The 20,788-nt window shown below is 39.0% G+C and overlaps 1 long non-coding RNA gene across 1 annotated transcript in view; it reads left to right on the top strand.

Annotated features, from left to right (window-relative positions):
- The window catches only part of LOC131538913 (uncharacterized), an 80,131-nt gene extending 61,921 nt beyond the window's left edge, over nucleotides 1-18,210 (top strand). Inside the window, exons 4-5 of the long non-coding RNA XR_009270750.1 lie at nucleotides 17,597-17,843; nucleotides 18,070-18,210. This is a non-coding gene — a long non-coding RNA (uncharacterized LOC131538913). The remainder of the gene's footprint in view (nucleotides 1-17,596; nucleotides 17,844-18,069) is intronic.
- Nucleotides 18,211-20,788: the final 2,578 nt, after the last annotated feature.

Here is a 20,788-nt window from a genome sequence, read left to right as displayed (position 1 = left end):
CCCCTCTCTTCCGAGCCCCTCTCTGAGAGATGGTAAACTTTAGCCGCATTCCTTGTGAAACTTGCTGACTACCACGTTATTAGGAAAGGCGATTTGAAAAGATTCATAAAAAAACCTTATACTCACTTCCTCTGTAGGAAGGAAGGAAGGAAGCATTTATATAGCACTTTTATTGTGTATTGCTGTACACCCAAAGCGCTTTACAATCAAGTGGGGGGGGTCTCTCCTCAACCACCACCAGTGTGCAGCATCCACTTGGATGATGCGACGGCAGCCACAGGACAACGGCGCCAGTGCGCTCACCACACACCAGCTACAGGTGGAGAGGAGAGAGTGTCAGAGCCAATCAAGTGGATGGGGATTATTAGGAGGCCGTGATTGACAAGGGCCAATGGCGGGAATTTGGCCAGGACACCGGGGTTGCACCCCTACTCTTTACGATGAGTGTCATGGGATTTTTAATGACCACAGAGAGTCAGGACCTCGGTTTAACGTCTCATCCGAAAGACGGTGCTCTTTTTACAGTATAGTGTCCCCATCACTATACTGGGGTGTTAGGACCCACACAGACCACAGGGTGAGCACCCCCTGCTGGCCTCACTAACACCTCTACCAACAGCTACCTAGTTTTCCCAGGAGGTCTCCCATCCAGGTACTGACCAGGCTCAGCCCTGCTTAGCTTCCATGGGCAACCAGTCTTGTGCTGCAGGGTGATATGGCTGTGGTTTATGTGTAGGTGCTGTGTAGGTGAAGCTGGATCACGAATAATTCGTCTGAACATAAACGCATTTAGGTAGATCGGGGTGCATTCCCTTCAAAAACAAAGGTAATCCACTGCGTCTTCAGTGGCTCAGATGGCAGGAGTAATAACGACTGCTATGTATTATTACATCCAACAACAAACACCTCAAACGCTTAGGAGTCATTCTTGTCTACATCTGCTCCGGCGGTGAAACAATGGCGGACTGATGACAGCTCACTCAGGGCGGGTCTGAGGTAAGACAGCAGTCCAGTCTGTGCTGAAACGCTACTGTCAATCAACAATCGTGGGAGGGGCCTGGGTCTGTGTTACTTCACACAGACAGGCATCTGAGATCGGCTCAATATGAGGAAGGGGAAATGATTTTAGTAGATTAAAAAAAAACACTGGGTGGATTTTTATCATTATAGGGTGGTTGTGTAGACACACTGCCAACACACATTTCAGTTCAAACAACTTGTTAAAGTGCATGCTGCATCCAATAAGCCCTTTAAGGGGTTCTCCAGAATGTTTCATAGACACCCAATTGGCCTCATCTTATCAAGCTTTTAAAGTGCATATTTGAATTATTTTCAACTGTACTTGATGCAGTAAACTAATTTACATCAATCCAAAAGAATTCAGTCCGATCAATCAGACTGAAATTGTATTAATTTTGACCACAATTGGATTGAGGTGTTTACAATGAAAACTTTTCAGTCAGATGGAATCATCATCAATCTGATTATAAAAGATTTGGCGGCATGTAATACATATAGAATGTCTTTAAGAGGCTGAAAAATATCTTTCTAAATGTTTTCTATCAAAAAGCCTTGAACAGTGTAACGGGGCTGATGAGACGTGAGACATGCGGATCCAAATGAAAGCTTTTATTTACAGGCATGGTCATAAATACAGGCAGGGTCAAGCAATGGCAAACAGGTATGGCAGGGACAAGACAAGAGTAATCCTAGGGCAAGCGAAGGTCGACGATGGGCGAACAGTATCCAAAAGGGCAAGGCAGAGAGATAATCCAGGGAACACAGGCTATAATCCAGGCAAGTGAATAAACAGAGTTCGAACAGTGAGACAGGGGTAAATACAGGGAACACAGACTAGAAAATAACAAACGTTCCGTAACGTTTTTGCAGCTGACACTAGGGGAGTGAAAATGCAGGACAATACAGGAACTGAACAGAAACACGGAATGGCACGGAAAGGGTTAATCCAGGAAACACGGGCTCTGTAGAGATGCTACGGCTAGGGGAGCGGTAAACGCATACAATACTCGGCCCGGAGGGAAACAAAGTCCAGGGTTTAAATAGTGTGTGTGATTAGTGATGCTGTGTGATCAGTGCCTACAGCTGTTTGTGCAATCAGTGCAATGAATGATGGGAAATGGAGTTCATTGTGATGTGTGGTGTGACAGTCCATGTGGTGAGCGAGTGACCTCTGGTGGTGAATGAACGGAAATGCAGACCAGATTCGTGACAGCCTTCTGGCTGCGACAGGACAGGCAGAGAATTCACAGGCGGCCTCCATAGCCGTGATAGGGCAGGACGAGAGTTCAGGGACAGCCCTTTTGGCTGCGACAGGACAGGACGAGAGTTCATTGACGGCCTCCATAGCCGTGACAGGACAGAACAAGAGTTCATTGACGGCCTCCATAGCCGTGACAGGACAGAACGTGAGTTCAGGGACAGCCCTTCTGGCTGCGACAGGACAGGACGAGAGTTCATTGACGGCCTCCATAGCCGTGACAGGACAGAACGAGAGTTCATTGACGGCCTCCATAGCCGTGACAGGACAGAGCGAGAGTTCACCCACGGATACCGCTGACACCTCTGGAGGTTCTGCAGCAGCTGCCGTCACCTCTGGAGGTTCTACAGCAGTAAACTCAGGACACAGGGAGAGTTCATTGCTGGGTGCCACCACCATACAAGGGGCCGACGCGAGCCCCGCTGCTTCTGGAGGTCCTGCAGCGTGAACCGCCACCTCTGGAGAAGCTACAGCAGGCGCCGCCACCTCGGGCAGTTCTGCGGTGGTGTACCCAGCCCAAACGCAACACAAAGCGATTCCTATCAGGGGAAGTGCCTCGGACAGGGGAATATGCATAAGAACAGGAGGGTTAGAGTGAGTTGGTTTGGGGATACCAGCCGTGCGTGCAGACACCAGCGGTACATCCCTCAAACTAGACATCAAATTGGGATAGTGGAAGACTGACCTTGATGATCTGGGTGTGTCAGCCCGGACGTGACGTGACTCTGGAGGGTCAGCAGAGACGTGCTGCTGTGACTCTGGACGAGCAGCGGAGATTTTAAGCAATTCTGAGAGATGAGGTGAGACGGGGCAAGACTCTGGGAGGTCAGTTGAGACGTGACTCGATTGATGACGACCAACTGTGACTTGACTTGATTCTCTGACATCAACTGTGACTTGACTTAGCTCATGAAGATCAGCTGTGATTTGGCTTGACTCGTGAAGATTAGCTTTGACTTGAACGGGTGTTGTTGTGGCCACCATTTTGTGAGCGTGCTCTGGTGCGTCTGCCATTACCGTCGTAGATGCGATGTCGCGTTCCTCTTCCGCGACACCCACAGTAAACAGAGTTAGCACACAGTAAAGCATAGTCCATAAAGTCTTTTAACGAACAATCAAACCTCCTCCAGGTAAACATGACTTAATGGGCTAATTTACTCCAAAGCAAAAAATGTCCTTAAACACGACCTCATCCAAGGGTATCCTATAATACAACTCACAGAATTGAGTGACGTAATCCTCAATGGATGAATTCCCCTGTCTCAGGTCGAGCAGCTGGTCAAAAAGGACCATACCTGGCCAGGGCTCCGTAGAAAAGCCGCTGGATCCTCGTGCGGCCAAGTATTCTGTAACGGGGCTGACGAGACGCGAGACATGCGGATCCAAATGCAAGCTTTTATTTACAGGCATGGTCATAAATACAGGCAGGGTCGAGCAATGGCAAACAGGTATGGCAGGGACAAAACAAGAGTAATCCTAGGGCAAGCGAAGGTCGACGATGGGCGAACAGTATCCAAAAGGGCAAGGCAGAGAGATAATCCAGGGAACACAGGCTATAATCCAGGCAAGGGAATAAAGAGTTCGACAGTGAGACAGGGGTAAATACAGGGAACACAGACTAGAAAATAACAAACGTTCCATAAAGCAGCTGACACAAGGGGAGTGAAAAATGCAGGACAATACAGGAACTGAACAGAAACACGGAATGGCACGGAAAGGGTTAATCCAGGAAACACGGGCTCTGTAGAGATGCTACGGCTAGGGGAGCGGTAAATGCATACAATACTCGGCCCGGAGGGAAACAAAGTCCAGGGTTTAAATAGTGTGTGTGATTAGTGATGCTGTGTGATCAGTGCCTACAGCTGTGTGTGCAATCAGTGCAATGAATGATGGGAAATGGAGTTCATTGTGATGTGTGGTGTGAAAGTCCATGTGGTGAGCGAGTGACCTCTGGTGGTGAATGAACGGAAGTGCAGACCAGATTCGTGACAAACACGAACACAATTCAGATTCAGACAGGTAATCACAATTTTATTTTATTATTTTTCTCACACCATTTCTGGTCTAATGGTGTGAGGCTCATTTGTGCATATTATATATATTAGGGCTGTCAGTCGATAATTTTTTTTAATCTAATTAATTACATGATGTGTCGATTAAATAATCTAATTAATCTGAAAATAAATTTGTGAAAATACCCACAAAAGAATATTTAAAGCTTTTTTTTTTCTTTTTTAAAATTTTTTATTTAAAGTATTTTTGTGTTAAATGAGAAAGTATCAAGTAGATGTTAAAAATGATGGGCCCTATTTCAACGATCTAAGCGCATGGTCTAAAACGCATGGCGCAGGTGCACTTAGGGCGTTTCCGAATCCACTTTTGCTAGTATAACAACGGGAAAAACGGTCGGCGCTCCCTGCGTGTGGTCTAAAAGGGTTGTCCCTGTTCTCTTAATGAGTAATGGGTGTGTTTTTGGGCATAACGTGCAATAAACCAATCACAGTCTTATCTCCCATTCCCTTTAAGAGCGAGTTGCGCTCTCGCCATGGCGGATTCGCTATTTAAACGGCGGAATTTTAAGGCGCACAGACTGAACGGGTCTCCAGAGAGCAAACGGATCCGCTCATGCGCGAGCAAATAGGTAGGCTAAATCTGATACACGCAATGACTATCCATTATGACATTTTATATTTATGTAGCCTACACAATAATATTCTTTTACACTGTAATCCTTTAATTTTTAATATTTGGCATGTTTGCTTTGCTGTGTGTAATAAGCAAAGTGAATGAGCATTGTGGACCCGCCCAGAGGCGCATTTTCTACTAACGCGCTCTTTCAAAAAAATAAAATATTGCGCCATTGACTTTAGACCAGGTTTGAGTTGGTCTATGGCGCAGTCCCAGGTGCAAAACAAGTACACTTCCATAATGTACTTAAAGTGCTCTATTTTCGCACTAATTTTGTACTTAATATACTAAAAATTATCCTTTAGTACTTCTTAAGGTCAACATAAGATCATCTAAGTGTACTCAACTCTGCTATTTTGAGACACCATGAATATGAACTAAAATGCACTTTTAACATACTATCTTTGTATTTAAAAAATGTATTTAGCTACCATTTGTAGTACACTTGAGTGTACTAGTATATGAAAGATGGGTTCAAGTGTACTTGTTTTTCACCTGGGTATTTTCAGTTCCTCAAAATAGCAACCCGCCAACAATGCGCCTGAACACACCTCTTTTTTAGACCAGCACGCCCATAGGTGCACAAATGGGCGCAAATGCATTTGCTATTTAAACAACGTGGCACAGGACTGGAAAATGAGAAATGCGTCGGGCTGAAACTAGCAAAAGCACTTGCGCCGCATTGTGCCGGGTGAATGATAGAGCCCTATAGCTTTAGAAAGAAATTTTATTTTATTTAACATAAAATGTATTATACATAAACATTTAGGCTACAATGGCCTAACATAAACTATGGAACATAAAATAAGATAATTTGAGAAACATCTCAGTTAGGGCTGCCCTTGACTAAGGATTTTTCTGGTCGATTAGTAGTAGTTCATTTTAAGCATCAGTCGACTAATCGCAAGTTTATTAATAAACCATTTAAATTATTATAATGAGCCTTTTAATTGCCTACAAAGCCTAATAAGCGCTCAAGCGCATGCATAAAGCTTGCCACAGAAGCTATGATTATGAATGTGATGGGGGAAAACAGTAAGGGGGTTGCATTAACATTTAAATAATTCACTGATAAACAAGTGCTTTCTTTGTTTCGGTGTAAGATGAACTCGGAGACACTGACGCGTCATCTCCGCAGTAGTGATGCAATTTTATGCATGTTTCACATGGATTACATGAGAATATGAGAATATTTGTTTTCCATTTGAATTGGTTCATTTGAAAGTAGACATTTCACTCTCTATAGATATACTTTTAATGTCTGTAAGGCAAATATATACAGTGGGGCAAAAAAGTATTTAGTCAGCCACCAATTGTGCAAGTTCTCCCACTTAAAAAGATGAGAGAGGCCTGTAATTTTCATCATAGGTATACCTCAACTATGAGAGACAAAATGAGAAAAAAAATCCAGAAAATCACATTGTAGGATTTTTAAAGAATTAATTGGTATATTCCTCGATAAAATAAGTATTTGGTCACCTACAAACAAGCAAGATTTCTGACTCTCACAGACCTGTAACTTCTTCTTTAAGAGGCTCCTCTGTCCTCCACTCGTTACCTGTATTAATGGCATCTGTTTGAACTCGTTATCAGTATAAAAGACACCTGTCCACAACCTCAAACAGTCCAACTCAAACTCCACCATGGCTAAGACCAAAGAGCTGTCAAAGGACACCAGAAACAAAATTGTAGACCTGCACCAGGCTGGGAAGACTGAATCTGCAATAGGTAAGCAGCTTGGTGTGAAGAAATCAACTGTGGGAGCAATTATTAGAAAATGGAAGACATACAAGACCACTGATAATCTCCCTCGATCTGGGGCTCCATGCAAGATCTCACCCCGTGGGGTCAAAATGATCACAAGAACTGTGAGCAAAAATCCCAGAACCACACGGGGGACCTAGTGAATGACCTGCAGAGAGCTGGGACCAAAGTAACAAAGGCTACCATCAGTAACACACTGCGCCGCCAGGGACTCAAATCCTGCAGTGCCAGACGTGTCCCCCTGCTTAAGCCAGTACATGTCCGGGCCCGTCTGAAGTTTGCTAGAGAGCATTTGGATGATCCAGAAGAGGATTGGGAGAATGTCATATGGTCAGATGAAACCAAAATAGAACTTTTGGTAAAACTCAACTTGTCGTGTTTGGAGGAGAAAGAATGCTGAGTTGCATCCAAAGAACACCATACCTACTGTGAAGCATGGGGGTGGAAACATCATGCTTTGGGGCTGTTTTTCTGCAAAGGGACCAGGACGACTGATCCGTGTAAACGAAAGAATGAATGGGGCCATGTATCGTGAGATTTTGAGTGAAAACCTCCTTCCATCAGCAAGGGCATTGAAGATGAAACGTGGCTGGGTCTTTCAGCATGACAATGATCCCAAACACACCGCCTGGCAACGAAGGAGCATTTCAAGGTCCTGGAGTGGCCTAGCCAGTCTCCAGATCTCAACCCCATCGAAAATCTTTGGAGGGAGTTGAAAGTCTGTGTTGCCCAGCGACAGCTCCAAAACATTACTGCTCTAGAGGAGATCTGCATGGAGGAATGGGCCAAAATACCAGCAACAGTGTGTGAAGACTTACAGAAAACGTTTGACCTCTGTCATTGCCAACAAAGGGTATATAACAAAGTATTGAGATGAAATTTTGTTATTGACCAAATACTTATTTTCCACCATAATTTGCAAATAAATTCTTTAAAAATCCTACAATGTGATTTTCTGGATTTTGTTTTCTCATTTTGTCTCTCATAGTTGAGGTATACCTATGATGACAATTACAGGCCTCTCTCATCTTTTTAAGTGGGAGAACTTGCACAATTGGTGGCTGACTAAATACTTTTTTGCCCTACTGTACACAGAGTTTCACGCTCAAGTTCACAGAACGAGATGGCAGAAAGTGCATCCTGTTTGTTTTCATTATTTTACAAAAGCATGATTTGATGTTATTGTGAGGGCACATAAATAAACATAGAATCTTTATAGATTTGAAAGATGTATTATTCTTATTTGTATGACCAAAAACGAGGGAGTATTTTAAGAGCAAGTGAGCGCTCCGGCACCTCCATCTCCATCTCAATATGATAAGCCATATTTGTGGTGGATGAATGATAGGCGAGCGTTTGGATGTCCTGCCTGATGTACTGTATTACCATAGACCAGCCGTTAACGATCTGCATGACTTCGCCAATGCAGATTTTTTTTATCTGCGACTAAGTGACTAATAAAATTTTGGTCGACCAAGTCTCTTCTGGTCGACTAACGACTATTAGGGGGCAGCCCTAATCTCAGTATTTTTATTTTTTTTGTTCATACAATGAAAGTCATTGGTAACCAAAACAGCTGTTACCAACGGTCTTCTAAATACCTTATTTTGTGTTCCACAAAAGAAAGGTTTGAAACAAGAGGGTGAGTAAATGACAGAATAGACTATCCTTTTAATGTCTTTATTTTTATTATTATTTTTTTAATGAAATGATACTTTAAATAAGAAACTAAATCTGCCAGCAGGTGGCGGTAAATGTCTTTATAAGTAATTCATTTGATTCGCTCAAACTGTTGATTCATTCAGGAATGAAGTAGGTCTAAATGGCTCTCTCTGTAGCTGTGTCTCACTTAGAAGGCTGCGCCCTCCGGAGGTCGCATCCTCTGGAGGTTGCATCCTCTGTAGGAATGCGTATACGGAGTGTCCTTGACCTAGAATTAAACGAGATAGCCTTCGTTGGATGGGTGGAAAAGGAAACAGGAAGTATCACATTGCTATGCCAACACATTTAGAGCTTCGTTGCACTCTCACAATACTTAAATGAAGGAAAATTATTTCTAAATTTGAAATTTGAAAATAAAAATTTTCACTTGTTTTATTTTGCTAAATGTTGAGGAGCTGCAGCGTACTTACAATAGAAATCTGTTAGAGAAAAAAAGGAGGAGGATATTAAGAACAAAGTTTATCCGTTTTTACCGGAGGCAATTTAAGGTAAACACCACATCTGCGATTGTGTGTACATCTGCCGGTGCCGACATTTTTCAAATTAACGACAGTTGTTTATGGCGACGCAAAGAATTGTGGGTTATCTGTAGCAGCGAAGGATACACCTCATGCATCCTCCGAATTCCTGTGAAAGAAGGTCGTATTCGAAGGTCACATTCGTAGTGTCCTACTTGCTTCTCTGAAATGAGACCATCTCGATGACGTATGCAGCCTTTGAATGCGACCTCCAGAGGGTACAGCCTTCTAAATGAGACACAGCTTATGAATGGGCCTTTGAATCATTGGTTCACATGATTTGTTCAAAATACGGATTCATTCAGAAACTAAGCACCGATATGTGGCTCGGAGATGCACAACAATTCTGCTGTGGCTTTAAATGTAATATGTTCTCTGCAAAAACACATAATATTGTGTTTAAAATATAACAGCATCAACTTCTTATTTACTGAATTGTTGTATAAAATCACATTTGCACTCGTTATAATCGGGACAAAAACAGACTCGTCTGATATTGCTCTCTGCTCATGGATAGTCTCGTGATAGTCTATCGCTTATCATGTGATATAAATATGAGACATAAACTAATACAGAGGCATTTTTTGCACTGATATCTTGTATTTTGTGGCATAACTGTGTTTATGGAGTTCTTGCCCTCCATCATATTTGTCAAGAGTCAACAGTCAAGTAATGAAGTATGAAATGTAAGATGATGTACTGGTCTGGGGCGGGGACAGTGCGTTAACTGCGTTAAAATATTTTAAGTGTTTTTATTTTTTCATAACTAATTAATTAAGTTAGTGCGTTAAACAGACAGCCGGGCCATCCGCAGAAAAAGAAAATAAATAAAACCGTAAAGAGCCAAAAGGACGTAAAAAGGATGTAACTTAGAATGGGAGATGGATCGGTTTGTGAAAGGGAAGAGAAAAGCCATAGCTGAAGTCGCACAGACCCAGGCAGGTGCCTTCCTGTAGGTTTTTAAAAAACATTATTTTTTTCATTTAGTTTAGTGAAATTATTTGGTAGTCTCAAGGTGGGATGGGGATGTGTGTGTGTGTGTGTGTGTGGGGGGGGGGGGTTGAGTTTGAGAACCACTGATCTAACCTAAGTGGGTTTAACGATGCTAATAATACTAAGGGCCACTTTCGGTCACTTAGCTTACTATAGATTGAAATTACGGTCACACTTTATTTTAAGCTCCAATTCTCGCTATTAGCAAACAATAAACTCCTAATTTGCTGCTTATTAATAGTAAGGTGGTTGTTAAGTTTAAGTATTTGGTAGGTTTATGGGTGTAGAATATGGCCATGCAGAATATGTGTTTTTTAAGTACTAGTAAACAGCTAATATCTTAATAATAGGTATGCTAATAAGCAACTAGTTAATAATAAGAATTGGTCTCTATACTAAAGTGTTACCGAAATTACTTGTATACATAATTTTATAATAATGAATGACGTAGGATCAGTGATGACGAGTGCTACCTGTTTTTACTAAGGTTTTTACAGTGATGTATTACTCCCAAAGATGTCAGGACAGAATCTACCATAGACCTGTGATTCAAAGGGTTAACCTAAATTCAGCATGTGTACCTGGCAGCTGGTAACAGCACCGAACACTGACGGTAAGTTCATTCATTAGGGATGGAAGTCCAAAGCAGTTCTTTGGTCTCAATGGGAGTCCACCTGCTGAAGACACGCACAGACCGAGGTCCACAGGAGGTACGCAGATGTTGCAAAGTTTCTCAATGTGAGGTGGGTCTTGGACTCAAAGATAGCTCGCTGCATATGGCACTAATGCTGGAACCTGACATCATTTCCAGTCTGAAATATGTGTGGCCAGAGAAAGGAGACAGCTCGATAAGTCAAAAACAACTGAACTTCAAATGTGCAGAGGCCATGCTAATAATAGCCATGAAATCAAATGTGTTACACATTTTGACTGCCTGTGTACTATCAAATGTGTGTTGATGAGTTATTGATATTGTTTGTGTCCTCAGTTCAATCACTGCTGGTTGGTTTATGTCCGGCTCCCGTCCTGCAATTTTTCAAGTCAGCTTTGGTGCTCAATCACTCTTTCAAAGATTGTTTACCTCAAGTTAACCCAGGCCATATGAATATTTTTATGAAGAAGAATCCCCAGGTCTCCACGATTTGGTTTGTGTACTTAGTCCAATCACTGCTGATTAAGTCTTGCTCTTGTCTTGTAGGTTTTCAAGTCTGCTTTAGACAGTAATGTCTGATTCTCCTTGATTAAAAGTATATGTACTCTGGAAAATGTATTAGTTCTCAAAGACAATTGTTTGTGGCTATGTTTGTCTTGACTGGAAGCAGAGCTGGTTGTTATGCCATATGTGTGTGGTGTGTGTGTGTGTGTGTGTGTTATGATTAAACTTCCTAATGACCAATTTACCCTTTCCCAATGCAGGGCTCAACTTTAATTAGTAAGTGGCTAAGCAGCTTTGGTAGTTATGTTCATTTCTTGTTTATACCTCCAAGTCTAACAAACCACCCAGAACGAGCACATAAATCAAGGCCTCAAACCTAAAGCAGGGCTTTGCCTTCCTGCTGTACTGTAAGTACAGAACATTATTCACTGCAAACATATATACAAATAAATAAATAAACAATACTTGAATCAGGTTTATTTTCTTATTTTTATGTATGTGTGTGTGTATGTTTTTTATTTTTAATTTTAGGAATTATTTTTTATATATTATGAATAATCAAATTTAATGAGGTCAAATAAATTTTTCTTATTACATTGGCTGTATGCATGTAGGTTTGTATCATTTATATTGTATTCCTTTTATTTTTAAATTATAAATCTGATTAAATTTAGTGAAGTCAAGTTTATTTTTCTTATTCCACTGGACATATATAAGTAAATATATATTGATTATATAAATATATTGATTATTTTTTGCAATGATGCATCTAATCCAATTTAGTGAGATTTAATAAATGTGCCAAAAGGGGAAGAAAAACAAATTTCAAGATACAGTATATTCTTAAGTAAATGTATCTTGTTTGAAATTTTCAATTTTCAGCATTTCATCTCTGGGTGAAATTTAGATATTTAGATTAAGTTTTTATGGATTTATTTTTATTTTGTATTTTTTTAAATCAAATTTATAGTCTATCCTTGTTGATTACTTATGTAAAATGTAATTTTATTGTTAATTCCCACTGTGAACTTTGAAAGGAGCCTGAATAAAATGTGTCAAATACTGTAAAGAACAGGACGTAGCATTCCAAGTGCCGCCACCCTGCCACTACGTCACCAGTTCCTGGAGCTCTTTGATCTCTCAGATAAGTGCCATACCTAATCAGGTTAAAGCACTGCATGCCACAGAGGAAGGAAATTCCAGTCATAATGGCAACGTATCTGTTCCGCTCTTATGCGTCACATTCCTTGGGCTAATTAGGAGTAAATATCTGACCCAAGGACGGTCCGTATTAGCCCCCACCAGTGTGGTCCATCTGTTCCACTCACTTAGCTTTTTTTCCGCTCCTAATTTGCAACACAGATGACACAAAGCATAAGGAAGCTCTCCATGGCTTGCTCTCTCTACCTCCCTCCCTCTTTTCCCTCACTTTTACTCGCTCTCATGCTGCTCTCTTATTCTTTTCAGCCTCTTTCACTCTCAGACATTAGTCCTGATCATTACGGCCAGGCTATCAGTTATTATCCAGCTCCAATTATCTGCTGCCAGTGACCCAAAGGGTTGGCCCAGCATGTGGCTCTTCAACATACTCTCCCCAGTACTTTAGTCACTTTAGTACTTTATTGGGATTGCCAAACCAAAGGTACTATTTTTTTTTTCATGGCATGTGTTTTTAGTGCCTTTTTAAACAATAGCAGGTGTAGGTTCACTTTAGCCTAGAGGTCCCACAAAATGTGACCTAAGATTGATTTTTAATGCTGAAATTATTGTATCATTTTAAAAATCATTACTCAAACTTAATAGCTGTATGTGGTTAAGGATTGTCAATGATCCACACAATAGAAGGGCATTTGGTTCTGTTTCTCTAGTTTCTATCTGCGTTCAGATGAGGCATGGGAAGGGATGCGGTGAGAATGCAAGAAATGCGATATCTGGTATTATGCAATGAGGCACTTCCTGTTTTGCAAAACTTCAGGTTATATTGTGACACTATTGTTTTACATTGCGGCAAACTTTAAAACAATGGTATGTTTATGGTTCGAATTCAGAGCTAGACAAGTGTTAATGTCAGTGGAATTACTACCAAAATGTTTTTGATTTCATCAATAATATCAAAGAGTTTTTTTTAAGTATTTATTTTATTTTATTTCAGAAGCTCAAGTTTTCATAGCAATGACAGTTTTAATGTCTTATTGAATGTTAAAATGTTGACGAACAGTTTTTGCTAGCATAATGTCGCTTTAGCAAAATTGACATGACAAGATATTGACTTAATTTAGGTAATTTTAGGTAATTGACTAAAACAAAACAAAAAAACAAAAAAATCAGAAAATTTAAGGATAGACATTGCCTCATACAAACAAGTTAAAATAATACATTTAAATATATATATATAAACATAAAACGACACTCCTGTATCACTAAAGTTAATACTTCGGACCTGTATACTGTACAAGTAGATATCAGCTGTTTTCCCAGTTGGATGCTACTCAAGAGCAACACTATTTGAGGCTTGGCCCGTGACTCAAAGAGTGCAATTGAGCCACGGTGGGCAGTAAGGATGGATGGAGGGAGGCTGAGGTAAACTAAAGTCACCACACAATGATTTGTTACCCTGTATTTATGAAGCAGTCATAATTTATGAGGCATTCCTAATACTACTGCAGTGGACTTTATGACAGCTGGCTGCCGATGAGTAATGGCCAGTGATGGACATGGTGAGAGCTAAATGTTACATCATGCAGTATACCACTTCATAGAAAATCTTAAGACGCATGGTAAGAAGTCCAAAGTATGCTATAAATTATGTTGAGCTGAATGACTTTTATAATTTATGACCAGTGGAAGGAAAAGAAAGGAGACCACTTAAGTATGAAATAGATCAATATTTTTTAGAAAGGGGCATGAATTAAACGCCGATTAAAGGAACATTTTCTGTCATGACTCTCTTTCTTTCTTGGAACACAAAGGGAAAATTTTGAATTTGAAGAATATATAAGTTGCTCAAATTAATGGTGATTGCAGTTTTCAGGTGATCTGGTTCACTTTTTTCCCCCACAAATCACACTGGTTCAGCTCTTTGTCCAAGGATAAAAAAATGTAATTTAATTTGTGTGTGAATTATACCTTTTAAAAATGTAATAAATTTGATTATATACTTTATAAGTATAATGGTAATTGCACAAGTATACTTTCAAATTAATGGTGACTGCAGTTTTCAGTAGATCTGGTTCACTTTTTTTCCACAAAACACATGAATTCAGCTCTTTGTCCAAGACAAAAAGTAATTTCATTTGTGTGTGAATCATACCTTTTAAAATGTAATAAATTTGATTGTACAGTTTGTAAGTAAAATTGCAATTGCACAATTATAATTGGCAGGCCAGGCTTTTAATCTGTGTTCAGATTAGATATTGAAATTGAGAATGTTTATATAAATATCAGTAAACATCTTGTTACAAGTTACTTTATTGCCATGTGTAAAGTGTCTTGTGTAAACACAAAATATGGTTTTGAATATTCTTAAGGTACTTATCTTTAATATCTCTGTTCCCTATATAATCCTAATTACATTCTAATATTATTTTGAAAATTAGGACTTTTAAATGCCTAATTTCGAGTTTGTGGTTTGGCTCTATTTGAACACATTTAGTCAATGTGTGTGGGCAGTGCTGCTAGCCTTCATGTTCTGAATATGGTTTTGACTTGTGGATAGAGGAATGCTCATAAATTGAACATTAAAAGATTATATAAAAAGGTCACTCTGTCTGTATTTATTCAGGATATGGAGAATAATAGTGTATTCAGCTTTAAATATTTAGAGATTGCATGTGAGGTTCAAAGGCAAAAAAGAAAAAAAAATACCCAAATATTTACTTTCCAAAAGTAAAAGGCAAAAAATATTCCATTTTGCCACCATAATTGCTGTGACAAAAAAAAAAAATAATAATAATAATAATTCACCGGCAACATGCCTGAATGATTGTTGCCCCATTGCAGTCACCCCTGCCATAGTGAAGTGCCTCAAGCAGCAGGTCATGACCCACATCAAGTCCTCCATCCCACCCACATTGGACACCTTATCCAGTGCGCTTATGGGCAAAACCATTCTACAGTGGATATGATACCACGTCGTTCATCACACACTTGGCCCTCTCCCATCTATACAATCAAAACACTTATGTTAGAAAACTATTCATTGATTTCAGTTCAGCATTCAAAGCTACCACTGACATTAACTGATGAAACAAAGGCATTTGGACTGTGCACAACACTGCAACTAGATCCTAGACTTCCTGACTAACAGACCTCAGGCAGTCTGGATCTATGACCAGACCTCCCAAACCATCATTTTGAGTACTGGCGCCCCCCAGGGCTCTGTCCTCAGCAATCTACAGTTTAAGCTGTAGACTTACAACTTTGCCAGGGATGTGAGCAACCATATCACTCAGTTCAGTAATGACACCACAGTGGCAAGGCTTATCTGACGATAATGATGAGACCATGTGCATAGAAGAGGTGAGAGAGCAAGAAATATGAACTGTCTGTATGACAACAAGACAAAAGAGGTAATTGCTGGCTTAAGGGGATGTCATGTGCCCCACTCACATCTGCATGTCAGCAGGGCAGAGGTGGACATAGCCCACAGCTTCAAATTTTCATCTCCCAATCTTGAAAGCTGTCCTGATGCTGCTAAGATTATTTCAATCATACTACCTCACTGCAATGCTGCCAATACTGACTTTTTCACAATGTTTTCCCATTGTTTTCCCAATTTCATATTGCTTACAATTCCTGTTATCTGTACATATAGGTTTAACTTTGCACCTTCACCTTTTTGTATAGATGTTATTGTTTTTAGCTTTTTTCCTGAGACAGATTTTTAATGTATGAAATATTTTAAACAGTATGAAGATTTTAAAAAGTATGAAGTATTAAAGAGTGAAATAATCATAAACCATTTAAATATGTGTGGAAAATGATTTGTCATTTAAAACTAATTAAAAGAACTATATAAATAGAATTTTTTTTTTTACAAAATATCACAGAATACATTAATGTGCATTCAATAATGCAGACAAAAAGTTAGATTTGTTTTTTGTTTGTTTTTAAAATACACAATATGCTGGCTATAGCAAGTAATTCTGTATTATTTGAAAATAACATTTTTTTAGAAATGTTCATGCACTTCCAAAAAAATTACAGAACTTTACAAGTGCCTATATCACTGTAAAACTTTTTTTTTTTTTTTTTTTGAAGCTGTAAATGAATATTATTGGAGTATGTTTTACAAGAAAGTACTATTTAAGTGGTAACACTTTACAATAAGGTGTCATTTGTTAACATTAGTTAATGTATTAACTAATATGATGAACAAACAATTAACAATACATTTATTACACTATTTAAGTCTTTGTTAATGTTAGTTAATAAAAATAGAGTTGTTCGTTGTTTGTTCATGTTAGTTCACAATGCATTAACTAATGTTAACAAGCACAACTCGTGATTTTAATAATGCATTAGTAAATGCTGAAATTAACATTAACTAAGATTAATAAATGCTGTAAAAGTATTGTTCATTGTTAGTTCATGTTAACTAATGTAGTTAACTAATGTGAACTAATGAACCTTATTGTAAAGTGTTACCATTTAAGTTTTTCTGATTCAATTTTTAATGTTTAATTGGTAACACTTTACAATAAGGTTCATTAGTTAACTACATTAGTTAACATGAACTAATAATGAACTGCACTTATACAGCGTTTTTAACAATCTTTGTTAATGTTAATTTCAACATTTACTAATACATTATTAAAATCTTGTTAACATTAGGTAATGCACTGTGAACTAACATGAACTAACAATGAACATCTGTATTTTTATTAACTAACGTTAGCGAAGATTAGTAAATCCAGTAACAAATGTATTGCTCATGGTTAGTTCATGTTAGTTAATACATTAACTAATGTTTAACTAATGAACCTTATTGTAAAGTGTTACCGTTTAATTTGATGTTGTTGTTTCCTTGTAACTATTTCTGAAATTAACTTGCAAATTCTGAGTGAAAATTTTATTTTTTTTTTGTGATAAAGAAAAAATAAATAAATACAATTGCATTTTATTTATTGGCTGTGATTATTAGTTGCAGCTTGAAACAAGATGTACAAAATGATATACTATCTACTACAAAGTCTGATATAGTATGTTACATCCAACTGGCAAAACAAAACTACTTAACCAAACTAAACAGACTAAACAAAACTACTTAAAAATGAAATAAAATATAGTTTAGTGCTTCAGAATCATTGAGATCCACTAAATAGAAAACTTTAATCTTCCCATTGTCTTGTAAGGCAAATGTAAGGAAAAAACAATTGTGCTTTCTAGAATGAATACATTTGGAATGAAACTGAATTTCCCTAAACAGACCTTTAGAAATGATGATCACTCTAATAGTGTTACATGTTGCCCACACAGGAAACTGCCCCGTGGTAGCGAGCGAGGCATTAAGATCAGTGGTGTGAGGAAATGTGGAGAACGAGAGCTGGGAGCATTGATCTGTGACTGCAGATAGCAGAGAGGCCGTGAGGGGTCAAGCAGCCTGCCGGCCGGATGACACCCCCTGCATTCATCCAACGCACACAAACCTGCCCACAGCAGATGTGGGTCACTGGCTAGAGCACATCTACTCATTATGGGCTTGTCTGTTTGACGGACACACCCGGTGAGTGTGTCAGTTAGTTTGTGTGTATAAGAGTGATTGTGTGTGAGAGTTCTGCACCGAGACAAGGTGTGTGTGGCTGTCAGTGGTGTGTATATGAACTTGATGTGTGTGGCCCTGCGTATTAACGCAGGTATGTGAGAGAAAAACTGTGTCCATGTTCACCTAATATGTATAACTCTATGTGTGTGTGTGTGTGTGTGTGTGTGTGAAACATGGTACTCCACAGGGAGATAAGCATCCCAGGTGGTCTGGTGTGGGCTGAAACATGAACGTCCTCAGTGTCTGTGGCATACCTGTGAAGCACAGCCCTCAGACTGGCAGTCTCCATGTTCAGAGGAAACCCTACACTTCACACCCTGTGCTCGCAGCTGGTCCTGTACTCCCATAGGAACCAGGTCTGTCTTTACACGCTCTCTGCTTCTTTACCCAACATGAGCAATGTTATTACCACCACAACCTTGCCGGAACCCCCTTTTTTTCTCGCTAGGTGGTACAAGGATGGATGGATGAATGCGGCAGACTTTGCCATATTGTGTGTCCTCTTAACCCAATCTGTTTTGTCCCCCTATCACAGATATTGTGATACATGGATGAGGCATTGTCACACATTTACTGGCATCCCTATTTCAGTGGCAGGACACATGGGGTGTAATATCAGCTGGTCATTTTCTATTACAGTCCTTGTGTGTGTAAGATCCAGGGCACGAGGTATTAGGAAATAAGCAGGCATGCAGTATATCATACGGCTTAAAGGAGCATGTGCTTTATTACAAGAGGTAAAAGATCTTTTCATCTCTGCTGCTCAAAACAAGGTCTTCTGAAGGTTAAAAGGTACTGGCTTACTCCATTTATTTCCATTTACTCTGAGACTGGCTTTTTTCCTATTCGGTGTTCTTACATTACAAGATATTTTGACCTATGAAGAAATGCAGGGACAAATCAGACAACCCTCTCTAATAGAAACACGCCCAAACAAGTATATTAACATTTCAGTCTACATTTTATGATTACCAGATGATTAGTAACATTTAAACTAATAATCATCTTTAACTGATAATCATAATATAGTATTATTATAAATGTATGTTCTGGGTTCAGTATAAATTGTCAACATCATAATGTTTATAACCACTGTTAAGTGTTAAGGTTACAGTAACGACTAGTGGACATAATGGGTTCCCATGGGTTTAAAAGCAGAAATGTGATGCTCATATTTTTGTTAAAGCACTTACATGAGTCACTCAATAAAACATTTATTATCTGAGCTGTAAAACTGTAATTCTGAGTAAGTTTCCTCCCCTTTTCTTGTATCCTTGCCCACATCATGCAAAAGTTACCCATTTTACTGGTGTTACATAGTTACGACACTGAAGATTAAAAATTGGATATAACTTTACACAACCAAGACTAGTGCTATTATTAAATTAATATGTACCATTCAAAAGTTTGCGGTCTGTAGGGTTTTATTTATTTATTTTTCTGAATACTTTTATTCAGCAAGGATGCATTAAAATGATCAAATTTGATAATGAAGACTTCTACGTTATTACAAAAAAAAAAAACACACATTTTGTTCATTCACAGCTTATTTTGAACTTTCTATTAATCAAATAATTTTTCACGTAAAATAATGTAAAAAAAAGTCAGCTTTGCCATCACAGAAATACATTACATTTTAAAGTATATTTAAATAGAACATTTATTTCAATATAATTTCACAATATTACTGTTTTTACTGGATTTATGATAAAATAAATGCAGTCTTGGTAAGAAACATCGGCACCAATAGCCTCATGGGCAGCACGCCTACATATAGCGTAATATGTCTCTTACTTCGCTTCCTATCTAAACACTGTCCTATCTAAATTAAAAAAACATTTGCACGGTAATGTAAAGTAAACTGTGTATAATTTTCATTATGATTGCCTGACCCTGTGTACTTCCATAGTAAATGGCAACCCTATCTCATAAAAGTGCATATAAATACTATGCCAAATAAAAACAAAAACTCGTGGTATTGATACGCAAAAATTGACTTTGACATGTATATGCTACGCAATAGGTAGGATTAGGGTTGTGGGTTAGATGTGCATCATATGCACGCGAAAACTGCTTATTATATGCATGCCAAACACGTGCGTATCATATGCACGCCAAAATCAATTTTTGCGCATAAATACCACAAGTTTTCGTTTTTATTTACCGCTGAAGTTGGGTAGACAGTGAAATGGCAAATGCGAATGGGACGGGTGGCAACAGAGCCTCATGTGTTGTTTTGAAATTTCCAAGGGCGTAAATCCTGTAGGTTCCTAAACACTGGTGGAATGAAAGGTAGAAGTGGATGCTGGCATATATCATCACGAGCTGGGTCCAAATGATGTTTGGTCACACTGAGACAGATCCACCAGTATTAACATGGGATGATTTAATTACAGATAAGGTGGACCAGTAGAGAAGTGCTGACAGCTAAATACAGTGCAGAAACAGCTTCTACATCTCGATGAGTGGTAAGATGACAGGAAAAAGAGCAATGAGAGAATCAAATGAGCAAGAATGAGAGATGATGTTAAGGGCATCAGATTAGACAACAAACACTGCGCATTGTTGTAGCCTGTCCAGACCTGTTCCGACGTCATTAGGACACATACTTTCCCCTTTCAGCATCCAATCTCTGTTTAGCAAACATATACCAAGAAACATACAGCAGTTGCTTTGTGTTTAACCAGTAACCAAGACACATTCACATCACACTTTTCTGACAGGGAGGATTGAAGAAGAAACACCCAACCAGTATGAGGATGTTTCATAAATGAGCTGTGCTGACATTCGATTTTCAGATTTGAGACCTTCACTTTAAAAGAAACAAAAACATTTCAATATTTCAGTGTAGCAACTGCATGTACAACGTAGTTGTCAGGACTCAAGGCCGAGCTTAAATAGAACAA

The sequence above is a fragment of the Onychostoma macrolepis genome, chromosome 01 (assembly GCF_012432095.1).
Source record: "Onychostoma macrolepis isolate SWU-2019 chromosome 01, ASM1243209v1, whole genome shotgun sequence".
Taxonomy (NCBI): Eukaryota; Metazoa; Chordata; class Actinopteri; order Cypriniformes; family Cyprinidae; genus Onychostoma; species Onychostoma macrolepis.
Note: the sequence above shows the minus strand (reverse complement) of the source record. Positions and strands in the feature narration are given on the sequence as shown.